General features: G+C 38.0%; 1 protein-coding gene across 3 annotated transcripts in view; it reads left to right on the plus strand.

The window, feature by feature from the left end:
• The window catches only part of LOC118445352 (uncharacterized), a 66,903-nt gene that overhangs the window by 22,165 nt on the left and 20,290 nt on the right, over positions 1–24,448 (plus strand). The gene's annotated exons all lie outside the window — the stretch shown is intronic.

The following is a 24,448-nucleotide window of genomic DNA, read 5'->3' on the forward strand; positions in this document are numbered from 1 at the left end:
AATTATTTATTGGCTATAGCGATATTATCGTCACCATCATCATCATCATCATCTTCATTATTATCGTCATCATCATCATCTTATAGTCATCATCGTCGTCGTCTTCGTTGTTATCGTTGTCGTTTATTACCAAGCAAAATTTTTCTTTTTTTTTTTCTTTCGATCGATACACCAGACATTAAATTATAGTCATTGACTGCGACAGGCAAATTGTTCGAAGATTCTTATGTTTGGTGTTGTTTTTCTTCTCTTTTCTTTTTTTCAAGCAAACGAGGTCATCCAAGTGCTTTTTTTTTTCTTTTTTTTTTTCTTTCCTTATTTTTTTTCTTTTTTATTTCTTCACGCACACCATCTTGTTTTACTCGTCATTCCGTTCGTGCGCTATTGCATGATGCATGCAACAGTGCAATGCACTTCTAACCTCGAAAGAGCATTCGGTGTCTCGACAAGACGTGCCAATTGCGACGTTACTCGCATGTTAAACGCGCTCTATTTTCCATACAATACACATTTACTTCGTTTCTTCGTTCTGTCTGTCTGTCTGTTTGTCCGTTTGTCTCTCTCTCTCTCGTTCGTTCGTTCGTTCGTTCGTTCTCTCGACAGTAACAACGATCGATATTACGTAATATTCAAATTTTCTGCATATCCTAATGAAATTTAATGATTATTTTTCAAACGTAACCCATATATATATATACAATTTTATATGGAAAATATAATTTTCCATTCCTCGTTTTACTTCTCCCCCGAGCTCACCCCCACACTATTAAATTTCTACTCTGATTACATACATCAATATTATTCTAACCTCAATATAATCCAATCTGACTATTGCCATTAGAGACTAAAAAGCGCGCCGAGGGAAGAACCCCGCGCGCAATTCATGGGTACGCAAGAGAGTAATAGGAACCAATTGTGACCAATGGCAACGTTTTATCGTTCCTTTTCTTCTCTGGATAATCCAATGAACAATAAAGATTTACGACTTACGTATTGAAGATCAACGTGAATCTCTAGTTGGTACTCATCTCTCAACGGCTATTGGTCTCTACCTAATGGAATCAAGATGGTGGATATGCAGAGGCGCCATATTTCTTCTTTTGTTTCCGACAACTTAGTTTTTTTATACTACGATAGTATCCACCTACACCACCTCTTATCTAAAAACAAAAAAAAAGAAAAGATAAAGAAAAAAAGAGTAAAGTGAAAATAAATCAATCATCAATCGGTAAAACATAATAAACATGGTCGTCGTCTTTCTTGAGAACGAATTTTTCTGAGTTCCCTGTACCCTCCTATTCTCTGCCGTCACACATCGTCGAATTTCTCTTTCTTTTTCTTTCTCTACCAGCCGTTATTACTTCTTTTTCTTCTTCTTCTTCTTCTTCTTCTTCTTCTTCTTAGCAGCGCGTAACGAGAGATCGTGTTTCCTTTCCGCTCGACGTACTCTCTGGCTGCCACCTTGTTGCCTATAATTCACTTGCCATGGAATGCAAAATAGGATATTTATTTGCAGTATACATTTTCAATGAAAGATTCAAAATCGTCGTCTTTCTCTCTCTCTCTCTTTCTCTCTCTCTTTCTCTCTCTTCATCGTCTTCAATATCAGCAAAGACACTTGTGCGCTGTGTTTCGCCACCATTTTTCTATTTGCAACATTGTGAATGAACCTTCGAACATGATCGCTAGAGTTACCAGTTAGCTTTATTAAATAGCTAGCTAGCTAGCTAGCTAAGCTAGCTAGTCATTTCTCTATTTCTCTCTCTCTCTCTCTCTCTCTCTCTGTCTGCCTATCTCGATTGTGTCACGAATCATATCGACGATCGTCAATGTGTTACGTAAATGGACGTTACAGAGAGTCTATTTCTATCTCTGTCCATCTATTTATCCTGTCTCGTTCTATCTCTTTCTCACTGTGAACCCCGTTCATGGATCGTTACATACGTTTTTGCCTTACAGAGGCCATTGCGCGTTGTTAAGTTATTTTCTATGTGTGATAGTGCTCTCTTACGAAATGATGACTACTTACACGTATAACACATACATAGATACGTACATGCATATATACATATATACATACATAATATTTTATCTACAATACTGCAATCTTTTTTTATTTCTTCTAACACGTTGGAATATATTACATAAGATCATCATGCTGGTGCTTTTGAAATGATACAAGAATATTGGTTAGTTTTTCCTTTGAATCCAACCATGGCCAACTTCAGTTGCTTTTGCCTTTCCAATTATACTTTTTTCCTCCTCCCTTGTTTATTAATTTTTTTTATAACGATCCATTTATATAAAATTGTTTCATATTTGAAAACAATTTATTCGATATTGTATATATATCGATGTATTATAGTGATTATTAATATATAATTCACTTGTTCAATGAATATTATTATTCTTATCGTAGATACAGTTAAACATATAATCATCTTGAAGTTAGCTTAGAAACACACATAAGGTACACTGGAAGCCATGATGGTACCCGCTTTCGCCGCTTTTTCGTACCGAACGAAGCCGCCAAGTTCGAGTGAAATTCTTTTTTCTTTTTATTTTTTGTTCTTTTTTTTCATTTTTCGTTTCTTTTCTTTTCTTTTCCTCTTTTTTCCAGCAACCGGAAATGGTCTATCGACGAACCTTATGTGTTGGTAAAAGTCGTCGTAGGACGCAAAGGACTTTGGCTGAACGCCAATTTCTCTTTTTTTCCTTCTCTTTTTCTCTTTATATATATATATATATATATGATTATATATACGTATGTATCATACATATGTGCACGCACGTAGTAGGTTTAAATTCAGCGAACGAGAAGTAACCGTTACATTTACCTGTCTCTTTTTATTGGTAATCTCTTCGTCCTCCTTCATATAAAGAATTCACTTTTTTCTCTCCTTCTTTTTTTTCTTTCTTTTTTCATATCCCCACTTATTTGTTCTAATTAGAAACAAAAGCGTCAAACTATTTAAAAAGAAAAGAAAGAAAGAAAAAAATGAGTATCTATTTAAAAGCGAAGACTCACGAAAGATAAGTTATATATGTATGGAAGTAGCGCATAGTTTTATTTTTAAATTATATCGGTCTGCCATATATTAATTTATACATATATATGTAGAGTTACGATAAGATTCTTTTTTTAAACATTTGTAATAGATAACACCGATCAGAAAATAGATAATTGTCATCTTATACATTTTATTACGTCTGATAATATTTTGTTTAAAATTTATAATTTGTATTTCTATTGTTTTCCTTTTTTTTATTTTCTCAAGCGAAATAAAAAGGCAGGTTTTTATGGATACATATTTATACATACATACGCCATACATTATCGTCTATTTATTATATGGCGTAGGCACAAGAATGATTAAATAAATTAAATCTGTATAGTTTATATGTAATCAAGTTTTTCAAACAGCTCTCTGTACTTATAAGAGATATTCGAATTTTGTCATATTTTTGTTGCTGTCACAAAGAAAACGATTAGAATCTTTTAATCAATCAAATCCTCCTAATTTATATATCCATCCATCATATACATATATAATCCACACAGAGAAATGATCTAAATATGTATTACATCAGTGTAACTCTGTAGAGGGTTAGGTCTCCAAGTACGAAGTTGCGGAGATCAAAGAACGAGATGGGAAATAATGTCGAGAGGTGGAAAAAGAAAAAAGCAAGGAAAAGGGAAAACACCCCGAGTGGAGTAGAGTCAGTCTAGGGCATGCTGCGTTGCTGCTCGTATATTGCATAGAAAAGGATCAGACAGAGACATAGAGAGAAGGAATAGAGAAGAGAGAAGGGAGAGAGAGAAAAAAAATGGTGTTGCCGGTAGAAGCACGTTGATATTCGGAGTAGTATTTGTGTTAGTAATAGCGCGGAGGTAGTGGTGATGGTGATGGTGATGCTGATGGTGGTGGTAGGATATCCCCGTCGAATCGAAGGATAAAGTGTGATTGGGATGGGAAAAGAAAGAGACGGACAAAGATATAGAGAGAAATATATATAGAAATGGTAAAGAGAAGAAAGAGAAGGGTTGGAGAGGGGGAAGTAGCGGGCGGCAAGGAGATGGGCTGTTGGGATATATGGGGTGAGAGCTGAGAAAGATTTGATCGTTTGGAGGGAGGATGAGTGGAATTGGAGAAACGAGAAGGGAGAAGAGGGGTATAGCTGAAACGTGCCGCGAGGGTGTGAGAATCCATCGAAAAGGAGCTAGAGAAAGAGAGAGAGAGAGAGAGATAGCAAAGTAAAAAGGTAGTGGGGGACATAGTGATAGAGAAAGAGAGATGGTACAGAAAAGTAGTAGGAGAGGGGGTGATTGCCGCGTGCGCTGAGTTAGGTTCACAGGCAAAGAGGGTAGCAGCTCGTAGCCCTGTGTATGTGTATTTGTGTGTACGAAACGTTTGGCTTGGATTCGAATCTCGTCGAGGGTTGGTCGAATCGCGAACGGTGGTAGACGTGGAGAGGTTGGTGGTGGTGATGATGGTGGCGACACCAGCTCCCACTAGTGGATCGGGGGTTATTGCTGGGATACCTAGGTCTTCTGCTCCTGCTCTTGCTGCTGTTGCTGCTGCTGCTGCTGCTGCTGCTGCTGCTGCTGCTGCTGCTGCTGCTGCTGCCGGTGATGTTCTGGAGCTTTGCTCTGGAAGTGGGTGGAGGTGGAGAGTGATGGTAGTGGTGGTAGTGATGGTAGTGGTAGAGTAGTGGTGATGGTAGTAGTAGTAGAAGCAGTAGTAGTAGTAGTGTAGTAGTAGTGGTGGTGGTGGTGGTGGTGGTGGGTGCCGGGGTCGCGAATCTTTTCTCGACCGCTCCACCTCACCGTCCGTCCGTCTGTCCATCCGACCGATCGAAATAGAACGCGGATATCGTGCTCGATCTCTGCTTTAAAGAATTAATGCGTCAAAGTACTTCCCAGTTTAATGGAAAAGTACATTAGAAAATGGAACCTTTTCTTCTTTTCTCTAGCTATCTATCTATCTATCTATCTATCATCTATCTGTCTATCTACCTATTTACTTCCTAGACTGTCATTCCTATGTTAATCGAAAAAATTCATTAATATTATTTAGATATATATCTAATATAACATATATCAAAATGGCGTGTGTACGGTTTTTTCTCGTTTATACTACTACAGTTCGAATGTACATCATTATCGACCGTATTAAGTATGAAAAGCAAGGAAAGAGAAACGGATAACGAGAGAGGCATCGGATAAAAAAAAGTCTTTGTTGATGGAGAAGGAGGAGAAGGAGGAGAAGAAAGAGAGAGAGAGAGAGAGAGAGAGGGTGAGGGAGATGGAAGAATTAGATTTTTGTTGGGACCGGAGCCGGTCGTGTCCCAGTCTCTTCCCCCAGAGCGACAGCTGGGTCGATATATGGCGACGTTGCCGAGCGTGAACCCTGGAACTCTCTCTCGCTCGCACGCGCCTCTCTCTCGTTCGATTCCAGGAAAATCGTTGTCTTCTATGTACTCCCAGTTGCTGTGCTACGCGCACTCGCCAAACGTCCGATACTTTTCCAACGACAATTATGCACAGCAATCTCTCTCTCTCTCTCTCTCTCTTTCTCTCTCTCCCTCCCTCTGTTCCTCACACACCACGCAACACACACACAACACACACACAACACACATACGCACACACAAAGGCATGTACAGATACAATGCGCGCGCTCGCATACATATCCCCAGACGTATATACCCTCACACATGTATATATATATATGTATATATGTACATATACTTAGTCCTTTATAACCGAGAAACGTTCGTCTCCTCGACCTTGTATTTATTTACGTATCGAAATACATCATGGACTCTCCCCCTCTCTCCGCTTCCTCATCCCTTCCTTCCATCACTTCCTTTCTTTTATTTTTTTTCTTCTTTTTTCCTTTCGTCCCTTCAATCTCGCAGGAATACCCTCACGAATTTACTCGTCATTCTCTCAGTACACACGAATAAGAAAGAACGCTCAAAAGCTTTCTCTCAAGTACCAGTCTCTACCCTACCTATCTATCTACCTACCTACCTACCTACCTACCTACCTATCTACCATCAAGTACTTGAGAGATCGAGAAACGAAAATAGACATCGTCGATTGCTTTTATCGTCGTCTTCGTCTATTTAAACTCTAGTTTATTCGACGAGTTTTCTATCAATAAGGATGTCTTGTTTGAATTAAAAAAAAAAAAAAAAAAAGAAGAAAAAAAAAAAGAAAAAAAATCAGAAAGAAAGAAAAAGAAAAAGGAAAAACCATTTTTCTTTTTTCCTCGTTTAATAAAACGTCTTTTTAAGATAAGAAGGAAAAAAGGAATACTGCGGTTTTGATATCGATGACAAAACTTTATAAGCGATCATCGATAATCTTAGAACAAGCACAATAGTAGGGTCAAGTGGGAGATTGCCATTCCACTTCGTTTTTTTTTTTTTTTAGTTTTTTTCCCTGAAGGGGAAAAAATGATAGGAAATACTATTCTCTGTTTCATTTTATTTCTGGATATAAATTGGAAAAAGAAAAAGGGTGGAAAAGAGAAAGAAAGATAAAGAGAGAGAGAAAGAGAGAGAGAGAGAGAGAGAGAGAGAAAGAGAGAGAGAGAGAACAATGAAGTAAACATTTACTTCTGTCGCGTAGGGAAGAGCTATCGTCGTCGTCATCGTGGCAGGTGACCCTCTCCGATGTTTGTCCGTGAAGTTAGCAAGGACAGATATGGTCGGCGATAAATAAATACTTGGCAGTGGATATGCACACACACACACAAACACAGTTGGTTACTGTTTCGAATCGAATAAATTCTTTCTTTTAGATCAAATGTAATTTAACATTGATATCTTAATTAATAAAATTCTTAAAAATCAGTCGTGTTATTTGAATTAAAATAGTTTTATCTTAGCGATGATGCAGAGTAGATAGTTTTTTTTTTTTTTTTTTTTTTTTTTTTTTAATGGTACGTCCAAGATATTGTACTAGTTTATGTTGATACCGAATATATGGAAAATATTCTCCAAGAGACACCTAGAACGTTTCGACTTGAAGCTTAACTGTAGTTAGCTTTCTGCGTATATATGTGTGTGGATATATGAGATTATCCAAGTACACGACATCTACTTTGCTTGCATACATATACATTATATATAAATTCCCTTTCGTCGTCGTTCGATTCTATTATCGCTGCTTCTATGGAACCATCGACGTTTACATTAAAACTGCACACTGTGTACGCCATTATTTTTTCTATTCCGTAATAGTTAGTGTCGATTATCCTTTTAAAAATATCAATATTATCAGGATAGTAGATTCTGAAAGAAAATTATTGATTCGTCATTTCTAAATCAATTTCTATGATCTTGAACACTGTAATAACAGGAAGGACACTAAGTCAGACGCCATTTTGTTGTAGACAATGATTTTAAAAAATGGCGACGAGTGTTTGATCAGTCGTACTTGGAGATCTTCAAAATGGCGTCTTATTTCATAACCAATCGAGATCTCTTTAATATGGCGTCCATTTTTTTACATTTGTTATATACACATCGAAAAGAAAAAAAACAAAGAGAGAAAAAAGAAAAATCATTTCCGAGCAAAAACGTAATTATTACGAGAAAGGAATCATTTGGGATGAGCTCTCAATCGAAACTCTCTCACTGGTAATTGTTGTTGTTGTTGTTGTTGTTGTTGTTGTTAGTTATAGTTAGTCGCGAAATTTAATGAAAGGAAGAAGCGACTTCGCTTTTGTCGCTTTTCACACGAATTTCTATGATGATCGTAGCTCCATGGTGTTCCGCGAGATTGCACCGTATTGTATTCCACTGGTAAATAAAAGGTAGTATTGTCGATAAAAAAAAAAAATAGGGAAAAAAAAGAAAAGAGAAAAGGGAGAAAGAGAATTTGTGTTCATCGTTAGAGGGGCCCCATTGAAACTAGCGTTTCGCATGAGGCGAAACGTTGAATGTGATTTCTTTTTTCTTTTTTTTTTTTTCTTTTTTTTTTAATGGCGTAACTCGTGTAAATGAATATTTATGTTTTCTCTTCCCAATAATGATTTTGATCAATTCGACGATTCCGAATGAGCCAAAATGAATAATACCTCGCGAATATCATTATAATAATCAACACTATTTGCTGAGTTTGAAGTTAAGGAAGAATACTCGAAGGTTTCGATAAATTATCCTTGGATTTGCTAATTCTTTTGGAGACGCCATTCTGTTAATAATGTTGATCTTAGAAATTATCTTAAGTAGAGAGACCGAAGGAGCTTTTAGATTATGTAACATAGCAAAAAGTCACACTGGCAACATCGTCTAAGTTGGCAAAACGATCTTTCGACTGAACCGTCGTCCTTGTTCAGTTGTCACCTTCGTTTCAGATAAAAAGTTAGGTATGCTCTCTCTCTCTCTCTCTTTCTCTTTTTCTTTGTTTGCTTCAAAATATCTTCTGGCCATTTTTGTTTAGCTTAATAATCGATTTTAGTTCGAACGTACAGGTATTTCTGAGATCACGTTAAGATATATATATATCCAAAAAATCTTTACTTTTAGCACAAACTATCGATAATTCTTGTTCGTTGTGTGTTCCGCGAGAAAGCACGCGTTTTCGTGTGAAATCGTTATTGCATCTGGCTATGTTCCAAAATCCCTAGGATTCAAGATGTAATTTGTAACTGGGAACGAAATCGGAGATACGTAATATGATTCTAGGGAGAAAGAGAGAAAGAAAGAGAGAGAAAGAAATAGAAAGATTGAATAGGATACATGTAAATCTTTTCTACTGTGGACTTTTTATCACATTATTTCGATGAAGCAAGATTTTTGAGTAAATTAGAATTCGAATAGGATTAATATATCTTCATTGCGGCGTCGTCGACATCTTCGTTTTTAGGCTTCTTACAGGTTTAAAGGCATGCTTTTAAAGCCCTTACTTCACATTGTACTATCTTCTTTAATATTTCCAGGCGCGGCCGATATGGTACTGCGGAGAGAGAGAGTCCTGCGAAGTGACCCGAACGATATTCCTTCGTACAATTCTTTTTTTATGATCTATGATTCATGTGATCCGTGATATCTGATAAATATATAATACAATGGAATTTCTATTAAAAAAATCAACTTTCATACAATTCCAATTTTTCGAACGAACATCCTACCTGCTCCACACGCGTTTGTGTCGACTTTTTGCTTATATTAAGAAAAAAGAAAAAGAAAAAGAAAAAAAAAAAGAATAAGACACAAACAAATAGGAAACAAAAAAAGAAGTTGTAAATTTATTTCTATGATCGTATGATTAGACTGTTCAGGTAAATATTGAGAAGTAATTTTCTAAGTTAATTGTGTTCATTCCGCGTTTTCATTTAGGTCCCTAACATTGGTACCGAAACTCGTTGAACAAATAAAAGGGACCATCATTGGGTCCTGGTGGTTCTGGACAAAATGCTGTGTAAATCGAGTCGATTTTCCCTGGAGGCACGATGGGTGGCATACCGGACGTTAAATCTATAGATGGTGCCTTCGTTTAATGACGACGCTCTATTTTCGTCGGTGCCACTCGAACGTCGCCCTGGTGGCTTCTGTTTTGTCAGTCAACAGGAAGTAATAGAATTTCATTTTCTTCAAGGCGCAGACTGCTCTCTTCCTCTCTTCCTCTCTCTCTCTCTCTCTCTCTCTTCCTCCTTCTCTCTTCTCTTTACTTTTTCTTTTTCTTTCTTACGAATCCCCTTAGATGATTCAATAGAAAATGAAATAGTTATACCGTGGGAGTATAGTAGGAAGCCATTTTGAATATGAGAAAAAAAAATCAAGAATCATGTAGCGTTTTCGTATAACTACGTATAACTTCGTGAAACTTCGTGGAACTTTGTTGAATTTCATTAATGAAGCATCCATTTTTATTTTGATCAATCCGATTCAGACATCTCCGATTGCTTATTTATATTATAAAATGCGCAAAATGACATCTAATAAACTTGAAAGTGATGTAAGAAATGTAAAACCACCAAAATTGATGATAAGTCAATGAAATCGAAAAACTTAATATTAATACATCAGCTTCGTGTTTTTTGCCTTGGAGAATGTAAGCGGAGTTGAAATACCACTAAATCATACGATTCATTGAATAAATCATAGAAAGGAGCATAGATGACCTACACGTTCTCGTTCCACATCGATCTAGAACGTTTTCCAATAAGAAACGACTGGTCTCTCTTTTTCTCTCTCTCTCTCTTTCTCTCTCTCTCTCTCTCTCTCTTCCTCTCGTCGTTTAATAAAGTGGGACGAATGCAAATTCGCTTAGACGAAGAATAAATCGTCTAAGTATAAACGCCTACAATGCTTCTCGATAACCTAACCTAACTTAACCTTTTACCATATTTCAATGATTATACATTTCAACATTGCATTTATTAGAGAGAAAAAAGTTAAAAAGACAAAAAAAAATAAGAAGACAATATTATTATATATATACTATTATATATATCGTATAATTGTTAACAATTTTTCTTTTTATTTTGTATTTATAATAATGTTCAAAGGAAATCTATGACCTTGGTATATTATATCGTGAAAAGTTGAACAAATGAAAGAAACATACATCCATATATATATATATATATATATCCATGGCTATTGTTCCATTTTCTAAGCTTGGCAGGTGCCAAGGTGTCGATAGAACAGGTAGACACAAGGAAAAACGAGAAGTGGGGGAAATACACGACAACTACTCTCATGTTTAGAAACGCGATCGCGGAAACGTATGAGACTCTAACGTTATACCTAAGTACAGTTGGTAACAAAAGTGATTCCGCGCACGCATGCTTTTAATAAAATTTTTTTTTTCTTAAAAAAAAAAGAAAAAAAATCATAAACAGGTTAACCCATTTAACTCACTCATTTGATACCTTTTGAATTCAAGTAAACGTTTTACGATCATTCGAACGTTTACCCTATCTTCTTCTTCGAGTGCGTGAAAGATACTTAGAATAAAATATATTACTTTTTAGACATCGTAAAGAGACTGTAAAATTACTGAAGATATCTATCTCTCTCTCTATTACAAGCGAGTTTCTGGTGTAACGGTAGATGAATTGAAGGGATTCTTTTTATGAAAATAAATATCCTAGCATCTACAAAATAATCCCAATATGTAAATATCCGCGATTTTAAAGCGTACCTTCAAAAATACCAACAAATATAATCAAATATAATGTACTATATATATATATATATTATAAAATGTTGACGATACATTCCATTCAGTTCTATTTTAATATATCAAGACAATATCATCGACTTGAATTGTTTGGTGAAACAAACATGGCGGCTTGCAAATTCATACAATTACATTATTCGCCATTTTGTATTTTACGAACGTCGCTGTGATTTTGGTTCCTTCTAAAGAAAAGAAAATTCGCAATTACTCGATTTAATTTTACTACAATTGAGAAAAGTACGATCCCAGTGGTTCTCAATCGACAAAAAATGTTTCGGCGATGAATATGCCGACGTGGAAGAAGAGTTCAGTCGTAGCTTTGCCACGTTGACAGTTCAACGACCTCCATTAAACGAAACCAGCCATGTGCGCCTTGTCAACCTTCCATCTGCGTTCGTGCGTACACATATGTGTAGGCTGTTTTGTGTGTGTGTGTATATGCCTATGTGTGCAAGCAAGCGTCTGCTGATGCAGATACACTTTTACGCGCTAAAAATTCACTCGGCTCGGCTCAACTCGATTCTCACAAAAATATACAGTGGATGGAAAAATCGTATACATTTCTTCGGAATTTTGTTTTGGGCGGAGAAAAAAACAAAATAAAATCGAACGAATGTTTCGATTTTGTTCTGCGATATTCTTAAAGGTTCTCAACTGTTCCATACAAAAATATATATTAATAATGGTAGTATTCAAAGGAAAGATATAGACACGATGATGAAAAGAAATTGGTTCGAGAAATGGACATGGTGGGCAGCAGAATGCAAACGATTGTAAGCTTTATCGCCATTTTCTGTCCCAAAAATAATATCTTAGTAATAGTGACAGACGTTCCTATTCCATTTTACTTGTCTCTGTCATTAATAATAATGACAATTTCATGAAAGGATCCAAATTGTTGATAATTTTGTAAAAACAATTAAGAAGAACTTGTCCGTTCAAAAAATGTTACGATCGTAAAGAAACGTTTGTGTCACAAGTCTCTAACCAATATGACTACAGTAGATATTCGTGAAGTTTCGTGTGTGTACATAAGCATATATGTATTGTATGTACCTGCAAAAAGGGAGAGAGTCTTCTTCCCGTGGCTGCTGCTGAGAACGTTTTGCTTAACGTTTACAGAGTAGGTAGAAAGAAGAGAGAGAAGAAGAATCCATGGCTGGGGCTAAGCGCGGTGAAATCGTTGGGATGGAGAGAAGGGAGCTCAAGAAAAAAGCATGCTTCTCTTCTATAACCCCACTATCCCCCTCGCTGCAACCCACACACGTACACATACAACATATAGATCTCTCTCTCTCTTTCTCTTTCTCGTTATAAACCACCAGGAGAGGTTCTGTGTCTGCTGGTCTCTGGTGCTGCCGCTGGGCTGCTACACACACGGTCTGCACGCGCATCCAATGGCGTAACTCTTGCGTTATAGGTTATGTTCCCTATGAGAAAACTCTCGAATTCTTTTCTACTAAGCATGGAAAAACGTAAGAAGAAAAATATGGAGATTATTCTTAGACATTTCCTTTTTTAGAAATGTCCTTTTTCGTATGATATTCCTTTTCTTTGTTTCTTTATTCTGCAGGGAGGGAAAAAAAAACATTGGTTTAATAGAAATTTTATAATCCAATAGTTAGATTAGATTTTATAATAATAAACATTACACATAGTTGAGAGTTAAATATGTTTTATTATTCCTTGTTCTTACATATACGTTCTATAAATAATAATCAGTTAAGAAACTAGTTATGAATTAGTCAAGAAGTTGTGAGAGTCCATGCTGCGGCAGATATATAAGCAAAGATTACGCGTACGTATTAATAGTATTCGAACGGGGAACGTATTTGAGTCCAGTCTATCTCTATCTCTATCTTTATCTTTATCTCTATCTCTATCTATTTATCTGTCTCTTTCTCTCGTAATAACAAGAATATATACGTCAGATAAAGAGAAAGAGAAGTTACTGCGAAACTCTCGAGAGGAACCGGTTGCGTAGTTTTTACGCCACGCCTTATTGTACGTTTTCGTCGTTCTCTTCTAGTTCTCTTTCTCTTTAAGTTCTTTGCCTGACACGGAAGAACGTGGAAAAGAAGAAGAAGAAGAAGAAGGGGAGGAAAAAAAAGTGCATTGTTAAAAGCGCTACGGTTCCTGTTTACGTGGACTCTACCTGCGCAGACAATGCATAGAAAAGAAAAGAAATTCTCACTTAACGAGGGGTATCTTTTTTAAAGGCTTTTGCAAGCCTAAAGAGAGAGAAATAAAGAAAGACAGACAGAGACAAAGATAGATAGATAGATAGATGGGAGAGGCTAGTGATCGTGCGTTTTTTCGGATGTTACGCCACTGACTCGCATGCTAACTTTTCCTTCCCCTTCTCTTTCTAGTCTTTTCTAACATTTTTATCTATCTTCTTCTTATTCTACTTCTTCTTCTTCTTCTGTCGCTAGAACTTTGTCATTTTATGTAGCTTCCTCCAAGAGTACCAAGGCACCAAGCTTTTGCATACGTATCTATATATATATATATATATATATATATATATATATACATACGTGCAATGTTACAGAGTATTGTGTAGAAATACAGTATATACTTTTTTCTTTTATATATATACGACGTCCCTCTCTTTTCTCTTTCCCTTCTCTTTTCCTCTCTCTGTCTCTTTCTCTATACGCATGAAGAACATAACCTAAAGACTCGAACTGGCTTTCTCCATGCAGAGAAAGAGAGAGAGGGAAAAAGAGAGAGACCCCCAGAAGAAGACACGAGCAAGAATATAGGCGCGGCGGCGATCGTAATATGGACTACCGTTACTTGTATTCTTCTCTCTACCTCCCACTAGATTCTTCGCTTACTATCCTGTTCGAAAAGTTTCAACAAATATAAGCGTACATTTGTTAGTGTATATATGTACATTATTGTCCGTATATACCATGGTTTTTTTTTTTTTTTTTTTTTTTTTATGAAAAAAGTTGTCTCCTCGGATTATATTTAAAAACTCAAATTACAACTTCTCGATAATCTTTTTTTTTTTTTTATTTTTTCTGATCAAATTGTAAAACTACAAATTTAGAAACTTTAGGCACACCATATTTATTTTATATATATATATATATAAAATGTGTAGGTATATATAAATATAAATGCAATGTCCACAAATTTGTCTTAACAATTTTCTCTAATTCATTAGTTTCTTCAAACATGGCGAATGCAGCGTCCATTTTGATTTCCTATGATCGGCCATGTTGCGAAAAGATGGCGTGGAACTTACAAGTGTTTCTAATGTCGTTGCATCGTTAATTATACAAAGTATCTATTATCAGATTTATATCGAAAATGATCTTTCGTATATTACATCAGCGAAAAAATTGAGCAGTTTGAAAAATGTATGGTTGATAAACGATAATCTAGGGGAATCTAGGGAATCTAAGAAAATAGATGTATAAAAAATGAGAAGGAATTAACTTGGTAGGAAATAACATATATCGACTATTCATTTCTATCGATATTGTCTGCTGTATACGTTAATAAAATGTGTTTTTCTCCTCTCTCTTGCTCTCTCTCTTTCTCTTGCGCTCTCTAGCTTTTCATTCTCATCCGGTCTACGTATCTACATTAAAATAACGGCACCTTGGCTACGACAGAGACGGCAATCACCGCTTAACGTGACTCGAGCCTGCGACCTCGAACCCACGCGGCCTCGTAATCGTTGCCTTCTCTCTTCTCCCTCCCTTTATCCCTTCTCTCTTTCCCTCTCTCTCTCTCTCTCTCTCTCTCTCTCTCTCTCTCTCTCTCTCTCTCTCTCTCTCTCTCTCTCTCTCTCTCTCTCTCTCTCTCTCTCTTGTATTAATCGGAGGAATAGGAGAACAGAGTTATCATCATAATCGACATTATTGCAAGCCCGAAGTAACATGAACGTTGAACGTTGACGTTGAAAATTCTATTCGCGTTCATTAAAAAAATCCATAAATTATCTTTCTAAATGGTTAAAAAGGAGGACGTTAGACGCGCACGGGCGTTAGAATAATGTGTGAAACACAAGTCATTAGTGAATTGTTCTCAAAGAAGACATTAGAATAGGAATAGGGTGGTGTCGTTTTGCATATTAATGGGGAGTATTCAAATGCTCGTATTATTTTTCTATAAAGTAAGCTTATTATTTCGAACGTAGGCTTCTCTCGAACGGAGGAACGGTAAACTTTTCAAAGATGGCTTACGCAATTCGCGCATATACACTAAGCGCAGAATTAAACATCGTCGTGTGTAAATATGCCATTACCTCGTCGTTGGTTTTTTTTTCCAATGTTAACCTGTTAATAACTTATTTACTTACGTATTTACGTAGTTACAAACCTGATTTTGTCAAATGATATCGGTATTTCAACCTGACCAATCACTTTTTACGTAGATATATACGTATTATTGTCATATGTAAGCAACCTAACTTAAAAATATAAGCGGAAGAGATAAAAAGGGAAAAAAAAAAGAAATGAAACGTTAATAAAACTTAAGCTTACAAGATACGAAGCAAAACCACGCGACACTGCGTTATGACGAAGACGAATACGACTATAGGTTAGTCATGCAAGAGGAGAAGGGAAAAAGAGGAGAAGGCTAAAGAGAAAAGAAGAAGAAGAAGAAGAAGGAGGCGGTTCGCGAACGTGTGTGTCCATCCCGCAATTGCAGGAAGTCCCTTTCCTGCCGTACCATAATATCGCCATCTTTGCACGATAAGATTCGCTTTAGACTGACGAACATTAAACTAACTCCAAGGTTTACTAGCCTCGATTCTTCTACTTAAATATCTATAAAATTAGAATTACTTATTATATCCTACGATAACGATCATTCATATATGAGGCATTTCAATGATTTATATTTCTCCTTAGCACTTCAATCTGAAAGTGGAATTTCAAAGAGAAAAAAAGATGAAATGATAGGAAATCCTTAGAAAAGAGATAGAAAGAGGAAGGAGAAAAAAAAAGAAGGGGGATTGGTAAAGGTGTTTTTCTTCCATCGGGAGAGAATTTTGCGCTGGCTTAGCACACAACAGAAAGAAAGAGATAGAGAGAGAGAGAGAGAGAGAGAGAGAGAGAAAGAGAGTGTCCACCTTCCCCCTCTTCTCTTCCTCTTCGTTTCTTTCGTACGACGGTCGGCGATGTTAGGAATCGCTCTCGGTTTGCCCTAGTACGATGACGAAGAAACGAGAAGCTTGGTTATGGTAGAGGAGAGAGAGAGAAAGAGAGAGAGAGAGAGAGAAGAGGGAGGGAGTACGGCGAGTGGAGCGACGTGGTGGTGTGTATATGTGCGCGCGCATTGTTAATGTAGTAGTAGTAGGTAGGATATTTTGGTGGTGGGGAATGAGAGAGTGCGAGCGAGCGAGCAAGCAACTAAAGTGGGGATTTAGGAGAGGGGATAGCAGGGCGTCAGCTGCGTAGTGGCGTGCGGGATAGACGGGGACGGCAACGGAGGAGCCCAAGTAGGAGAGAGGGTAGAAGAGAGCTCGGAACGAGGAGAGCTGAGTCATAGCGCTGTTGCCACGTCCTCGGCTGGCCTCGTTGAGGCGCCCACCGTCGCTCTCGATGCTGCTTGCTTGGATAAGCGCTGTTGCCACTTCTTCATTTTCGTTTGCTCGTTTCTGGCCTGCCTTGTGCCGCCTGTGCTGTGCCTGCCTGCCTGCTTGCTTGCTGCTTCTGCGACGTTTGCGGCTTTTACATTGGTGCTGCTTTCTGCTTCTTCTTCATTTTCATCATCTTCTGCTTCTTCTTCTACTTCTCGTCTCGTCTCGTCTTGTCTCGTCTCGTCTCGTCTCGTCTCGTCCGCCTTAAGAAAAGAAAAAGAAAGAAGCCTTCTCGAGAAACTCATCCCGATTTTCTTTCTCACGGTGTAGTAGTAGTAATAGTAGTATGTTATTGTAACGTTATTGTAATAGTACACGAAGAGAAACCGTTTCGTGATAACGAACGAAAATCAACTTATCTTTGGTAATTGTTGGCAATGTACATTATGTTCTATACGGAATTCGCTATGAATTTACTATGAATATGTAGATATATATATATATATATCGATCGCGTCATTCGTATTATTTTTCTCTCTGTTCATCATTTTTCATATACTTGATTCAATTTATTTCTTTCTTGTTTTTCCACGTTTTTCTTTTAGCCATTTTTTCTATCGAGCTTCTTCGAATAAAAAGTAAGCTTTTTATTTTAAAACCTATTCTTCGGGGCTTCTCAGTTCCATGTATATTGAAATTTATAAAGAATATTGTTAGGTAACGTTGAGGTTAATAGGAAAGTTTACGGGCGTGGGAGAGAAACAATGTGAAAAAATGACGTAGCCCCAGCACGATAGGTTTTATTCTGAGTTTCTCTCTTTGGTCTCTTCTTTTCTTTCTCTCTCTCCCTCCTCCTTTTCCTTCTACTCCTCCCCCCCGTCCTTTCCAGCTCTCGTCCCCTTAACGTTTCCGGGGGCCCATCGTACCAACGTCTTTGTGGTACCGGACGATGTTTTTATTCGGTTGAAAAGAGCCAGAGCGCTGGATACGAGAATAAGACGAGGAGCATCGAGGGGAAACTACGAGGGAACAAAAGCCTTCCTCTCTCCCTCTCTCTCGTAGTCCTCATCGTCGTCGTCGTCGTCGTCGTCGTCGTCGACGTGTTGTCGCTGCGTGGTGCTGCTCCCGCATTGTTTTCTTTTTATCCACATTTCTTTTCGTAGAATCGCTAACCATTCATCCGTTGTAAACTCACCACGAGAATTGCATCTCACATCGGAAACTTCAAACGAGAACTTTCCAAATTCATTGATTCTCGAATATTTCTTTTGCTTTTGTTTTATTATTATTATTATTATTGTTGGTTGTTATTATTATTATCATCCATCCCATTTCAAGTATTTCTATTACATGCGACGAGGAAAAAAAGTAGTGCATGTTTTGCTTCTTTTTTCCTCTCCTCTCTTCTTTTAACGTTGCGCAAGAATGTTGTTAACCGCCATTTTGTAATTAATAATTCGAACAAAAATGGATTCCCCCTTCGATGAAAGATAATGTCGGATAAGAGTCACGTAAAATAAATCCTCGAGAATGTTACGGAATATTTTCCATACGGAATAATATACGTTGAAATATAACAGTAAAGTATCATTAACGGGATCGAATGAATTCAATCGATAAAGGTATTAGATTTTTGGGTCGAGTAGTATATATATATATATATAGAAGGAGGAAGAAAATGATATTTGTTGAGGTTATGCCGCGTATAGGAAAGTTTATTGACGCGTCATCGGAATATATTTTATCATCGTTTATATGAGATATGAAAGCGCACACGTGCGATGATTAAAGTACGATATGTATTTGAAATTAACCAGAGGATGAGAACGTACTACTGATAATATAATACTTTTACAATTGTGTGCTGCCTAACATTGATAAATTTACGGAAGGAGATTTTTCTTTCCCTTTTTTTTTCTTGTATGCTTTGTCGTATACGCTTCTCTCTCTCTTTCTCTCTCTCTCTTTCTCTTCATCCCCTGCGCCTCTTTTCCTCCCCTCTCTCACCCCCCCTCACCCTCAACTCTTAACCGTGGGCCGATGTATTGATTTCCTGTTCGTCTCCTGTTTCAAACGTAGAAAGACGAACGATTGGTCCAAGCACTCTCAACGTTTTCGATCATAGCACGTTTTGTGATTCTCCTAGGAAATTTATTTTCTAGGTGTATGTGTATGTGTATACACGCATACATACATGTGTGTGTGTGTGTGTGTGTGTGTGTGTGTACAGACATATATACATACATATTCGATGTGAAGAGATTTATGATTTATGCTTGCTCGTGAAAGACGAGAGCAACGCTCTTAAAAGTTAACGAACGCTCGTTCGTCGTTTCCCCATTTTTTTTATGTAGTTTTATGAAACATATGTATATATCTAAAAAAAAAAAAAAAAAAAAAAAAAAAAAAAAAAAAAAAAAAAGAAAAAAAACAGACATTCATCTTTTTCAAATAAAATTATTCGCACTGTGCGTTCGTTTGAAGCGCGTGCTTTTTCTTCTTTTCTTTTTTCAACTCGTTTCAAGCCGCGTCTCCAACGTTCTAGACGGAACACAACACAAAATGGCGGCCCGGCGGGAGATTATGTCGCGTGTAAAATAATTAAATTGCAAACAAGATTGAACTATATAAGAAAATTCATACACAAATACAAGACAACTCTTGCACATTAAACTTACGAATTCTTATATCCAAATCCATCCTTTTCTTTTTCTTCTTCTTTTTCCTATTTGAAAGAGACCTCGTTACATCGTAATATTATCATGTATCATCTAAGAAAAGAAGAGAAATGGTTGAAAGAATAATCCGTTTGAATCCTCAATTCAGCATACCCGTTCTGACCTACAGAGAATATATCTGAACATGGTACTATACAAAGATCAGGATATATATATACGTATATATACATACATATATATATATATTTATATATATTCTTGTCTTGTTAAACCGAGGACAAGAGTTCGTCTTGCATTCGTCGAACAGAGAGAGAGAGAGAGAAAGAAAAAAGAAAAAAGAAAAAAGAAAAAGAGAAAAGAAGCCCTGCTATGGAAGAGCAAGTCCGCCGTGCGAGTAAAATTCCTTGACGCGCGAGCAGTGAGCAAAGAAGAATGAGAAAGAGAGATAGATAGATAGATGGATAGATAGAGAGTAGGATGGTGTGAGAGAAAGAGAGAGAAGGTTTTGTTTGATGGGAGATAAGTGGGGGTGGATGAAGAGGCAGAGGGGGGGGACATGGTTCACGGTTCGCTTCGCCAGCCAGTCGGCCAGCCACCGTGGCACTCGATTTCCCCTCTTTACCCCAACAGCAGCAGCAGCAGCAGCAGCAGCAGCCGCCTCATCATCAGCAGCAGCAAAGCAACCTTCCTCCATTTTCCTTCTCTTCTACGTATTCGCACGACGCACCACGGAAAAAGACGACGTCGCCCGATGTGTGTTGTTCGTGCGTGTTCGTAAATGCTCTCCTTCGTTCGTTGTGTGTGTGAGAGAGAGAGAGAGAGAGAGAGAGAGAGAGAGAGAGAAACTTCTCCTCGAGTGCCTTCGATCGTATGTACCGCCGCTCCCTTGTATGCCTTCTTATTTTGCTGACGGAACGTGAGAGGTTCAGAGGGGATTAGGGATTGGGATTGTGTGATGGGGAGAGTAGAGGGGTAAAGAAGAGAGAAGAGTAGAGTGAAAGAAGGTACGCGACCGCGACGCAGAACGCTATCGCTCCTTCTAACCGTTCGTTCTCGTTCGTTCGTTCGTTCGTTCGTTCATTCGTTCGTTTGGTGCGGTTCGAGAACCCTGCAGCTGCGACGAATCGAACGGCTTCTCTTTTTCTTTTTTTTTCCTTTTCTTTTTTTGAAGAATTTCGCGTGAAATTTTTCCCGACGAAAGAGAGAGAGAGAGAGAGAAACAGCAGTAGCAGTAGCAACAACAGCGCCCAGCAGCACACTGGAGAGTTTTCACATTGTTCAATTGTTGTCGTAGCAATGAAACCGAAAAAAATTCCAGACTTTAGTCCTCCCTTTTTTCCCCGCCCCCACGTTAATAATCATCCCCTTTTTTCGAAAATACGATTGAAAGAAGCTTAAATTTTTTTTTATCTGGAAGGAGTTGGGCTGTTCGGTGGAAAAGGGAAGGGTAGGGTTGGTGAGGGCTCGTTTTTTCTATTTCGTTTTGATCTTAATCAACACTCCTATTGCATACACATCGCACGATTTTGAACTATCGATTCGAGGTCTCTCAGTTTGTGGGTATTAAACTCATAAACGAGAACTATATATATATATGTATACATTTCTGAAGTACGTTGTTGTTAGTTTATTTTGTTTTTTTAATTAGTTAAGGGCACGTATTTTTATGATAAGTTCGTTCTTCAATCGATATAGAAAGATCTTCCTGAGGACGTTTTATATTATTATTACCAGCTTTTTAGCTTATATTAGAGAGGAGCAAAGGGAATAGAACAGTTTTTCTATGTTCTCTCTTCTTGTTTTTCGAAAAAAAAGAGGATATATTATGAGAGAGAAAGATAGAGAGAGATATGAGACTATCATCGAGACCTTCAAAAAAGATCTTTCTATGATTTTTTTTAATTAAATTCTCTCTCTTTCTCGCCCTTTTTTTTTAGAGAATCGTTTCTTTTCCTCTTTAACCATCGTCGTCGTCGTCGTCGTCGTCGGTCGTCAAGCCGAACCGTAGAGAGAAACTTGCGACGCAACGACGTAATTGCGCATCGGCCCGTCTGCGAATCGGATCACACGCTTTAGCGAGGAACCACGCCCACGATGTTCGATCATTAACAACGGACTTCCGAGATGTACGAACGAGAGAGAAAGAGAGAGAGAGAGAGAGGGAGAAATAAAAAAGAAAATATGAAAAAAAAAAAAAGAAAAAAAGAAATGGGGAAAAAGATTATGAACCCGGCGCTATTTTTCGCGATGTCTCGTTTCGAAGGTGTCAGAGAGAACCCGTAGCAATGTCCCCTTTTAAAAAATGTTATTACGAAATAGCACAGGGATGTGTATAGAAGAAATGTGTAACGAAAAAAATAAAAAAAAAAATAATAAAAAAACAAAAAAAAAATCCACCATGCTCTTTCGGTTCCGGTTTTTTCTAAGAACCTTAGAGAAAATGATCTCTCTCTCTCTTTTTCTCGTTCTTTACGGACGTTGAAATAATCCGAATATGTTGCGTTTTATCTCGCAAATCTTCTCTTCCCCCTCTTCTCGACCCTTTTCCAACAAGGCATATGTTCTCTCCTTCTCTATCCGTGTCCCTCATTAATCCCATTTTTTTTTCTTTCTTTCTTTCTTTAAATCTTTTGTTTTCTTCCTTATCAAGAAGAACAAAATGCAAAACAAAAGAAAATACCGTAAGATGCAATGAAAACGACAATTTCGACGGACTTTTTTTAATTATGATACGACTGCGCTATTATCGATACTTCGAAAAAAAAAAGTATGGATAAAATATCTTCGTGCGTCGTCGTCGTCGTCGTCGTAGATGTTGTTGTTGTTAAAGGGAAAAGAATATATCGGAAGTTTACTCGATCAAATAATCGGTTTCTTTCCTTTTTTTTTCTTTCTTTTTTTTAAAGAGAGCGAACAGAGTAGTACGTGCAACTCGCGCGAGATCGGCCGATCGACTCGCTGAGAAAAGTCGAGCCTTCGATGCTGCGTCTGCGCATCGCTCTTCTCTTACCGTTCGACCAATCACCGTGGCCCTTTCATCCTCTTATCGACGATTATCCCCACTCCTTGCGCACTCCCTCTCCCTCTCTTTCTTTCTCGAGAAAGAAAGAGAGAAAGAATGAGAGAACCTGCTTCTTCCCCAGCCCACCCCACACCACCGCACCCGAATCTCCCCTTATTTCTGCGTCGAGGGAACTACGCCGTCATTCTCTCGTTCGTCTTCTTCCTCCTCCTCCTCCTCCCACCTCCTCGTCCTTTTCCCCTTCTTCTCCATTCTCTTTCTCCACCACCTCGTCATCATCGATGGACGTTATACCCATACTCGTGTATTATTCTCACCGAGAGCAACCAACCTCTTTCTACAAATTCTCTTTTTTTTTTTTTCTCTCATTTTTATACAAGATACAATATTCTGCGAGCTCTCTTTGGAGGAATAAAATAAAAAAGAAAAAGGAAAAGAAAGAAAGAAAGAAAATAAAAAGAACTAACTGTCTGGAAGGTACACGTCGACGGTGACTAAACGTTAATGGTGGGTAACCTTTACCGACGCCATTTTCTGCTTCTCTCTCTCTATACTTTAGTCTCTTACGTACATGCACCTTCTTTTTGAAGTAGTCTCTTCCTTTTCTCAAACATATATATATATATATATATCCCCTCGAGCATTTCGATATACTTCCTTCTTCTGTACGCACGTTTCAACTCGGTAAAATACATGAAATATATACATATAAGTTTATCTTCTTTCTACGAAGCGAGGGAAAGGCTGGTGCTGTCATGGCCGCTCTGCAAAAACATCCGCAAGGGCTTTTATCCGTACGGATCTGAATGCGCCGCCGGAGGAAGACTTCGATCGAGGTCTCGTCTCGGTGTCTCCTTTCTCCTCTTACCCCTCCGTGCCCTTCTCCATGGCTTCTTTCAACCCGCGCGCAAATGCTTTTGCGCGCGTGCGCTCTCTCCTCTCCTCCTCTCTTCCCCTTCCCCCCTTACCTTGCCCGCCTCGCCTCTCCCATCTATATCTCCACCTCTACCACTACCTCCTCCTCTCTCCTCGTTCTTTGCCATCTCTACCTCCTCTAACCTCTATCCGTCTTTCTCTTCCTTCGACTTAATTTCCTCCGCTCTCGTGTCGGGTATCGCGAGAGGTTTCTACGGGCAGAGGATTACAGGGTCTCCTCCCTTCTTCGAAATCCCAAACGATCTCTCTCAACGAGGATCCCTTTTGCGCTGTTGCCGTTCGCCGACCAGAGTATTATACCCCAACCAACGTTGCCAGATCTCGTCGTGCACTGTCGTCTTCTCCGCATCCTCTACTCCTATGGAAACGCTCCACGGACTTTGCCTGCCTTACCTTCCTTGCTTGCTTGCTTGCCTGCCTGCTGCTTGTACCTGTCTTCTTCCTCTTTTCTTTTCTTTTATTTCGTTGCCTACTCTATTTTGTTCGATGCTGAAATATTGATGCGACATATTTGTAGAAAAACATTCTCCCCCGTTCCTATTCCCCATCTCTCCTCCCCCTCCTCCTACATCCTCGTTTATTCTCGAGTTCCTTTGAACTTTTACGTTGGAATATGCCACTTCAACTCGTACGATGACTCAACCGATCGTATATATCGTTGGAAGAACGTTTGCTTTCATGTTCATTGCTCCACCCAACCCAATCCACCTACCCTCCTCCCATCTACTAACCTCTCGCTCTGCTAATCGCTATCATTTAACTACGACATAATGAGATTTCTTTTGATAAATATGCAAATCACTGATTCCTTCTTCTAAAGATTATTTAACGATGAACAATTGTTGGGATGACTTTGGTACGGGAGGGGGAGGGAAGGTTTAGGATAAATATACTGTAGATCCACATTTGCTTTTGTTGTAACGAATGAAAAATTAACGAATAACGGTGAGAAAGATTTCGACTTATTGTCCATTGATCAGACAAACCAACAAGTTTTGTCTTGGAAAAGAAAAAAAAAATGAAATAATATTTATTTGTTCAAAATGATTGTAAATAAA

Source organism: Vespa mandarinia, chromosome 18 (assembly GCF_050613455.1).
Source record: "Vespa mandarinia isolate Hongniang chromosome 18, ASM5061345v1, whole genome shotgun sequence".
NCBI classification, from domain to species: Eukaryota; Metazoa; Arthropoda; class Insecta; order Hymenoptera; family Vespidae; genus Vespa; species Vespa mandarinia.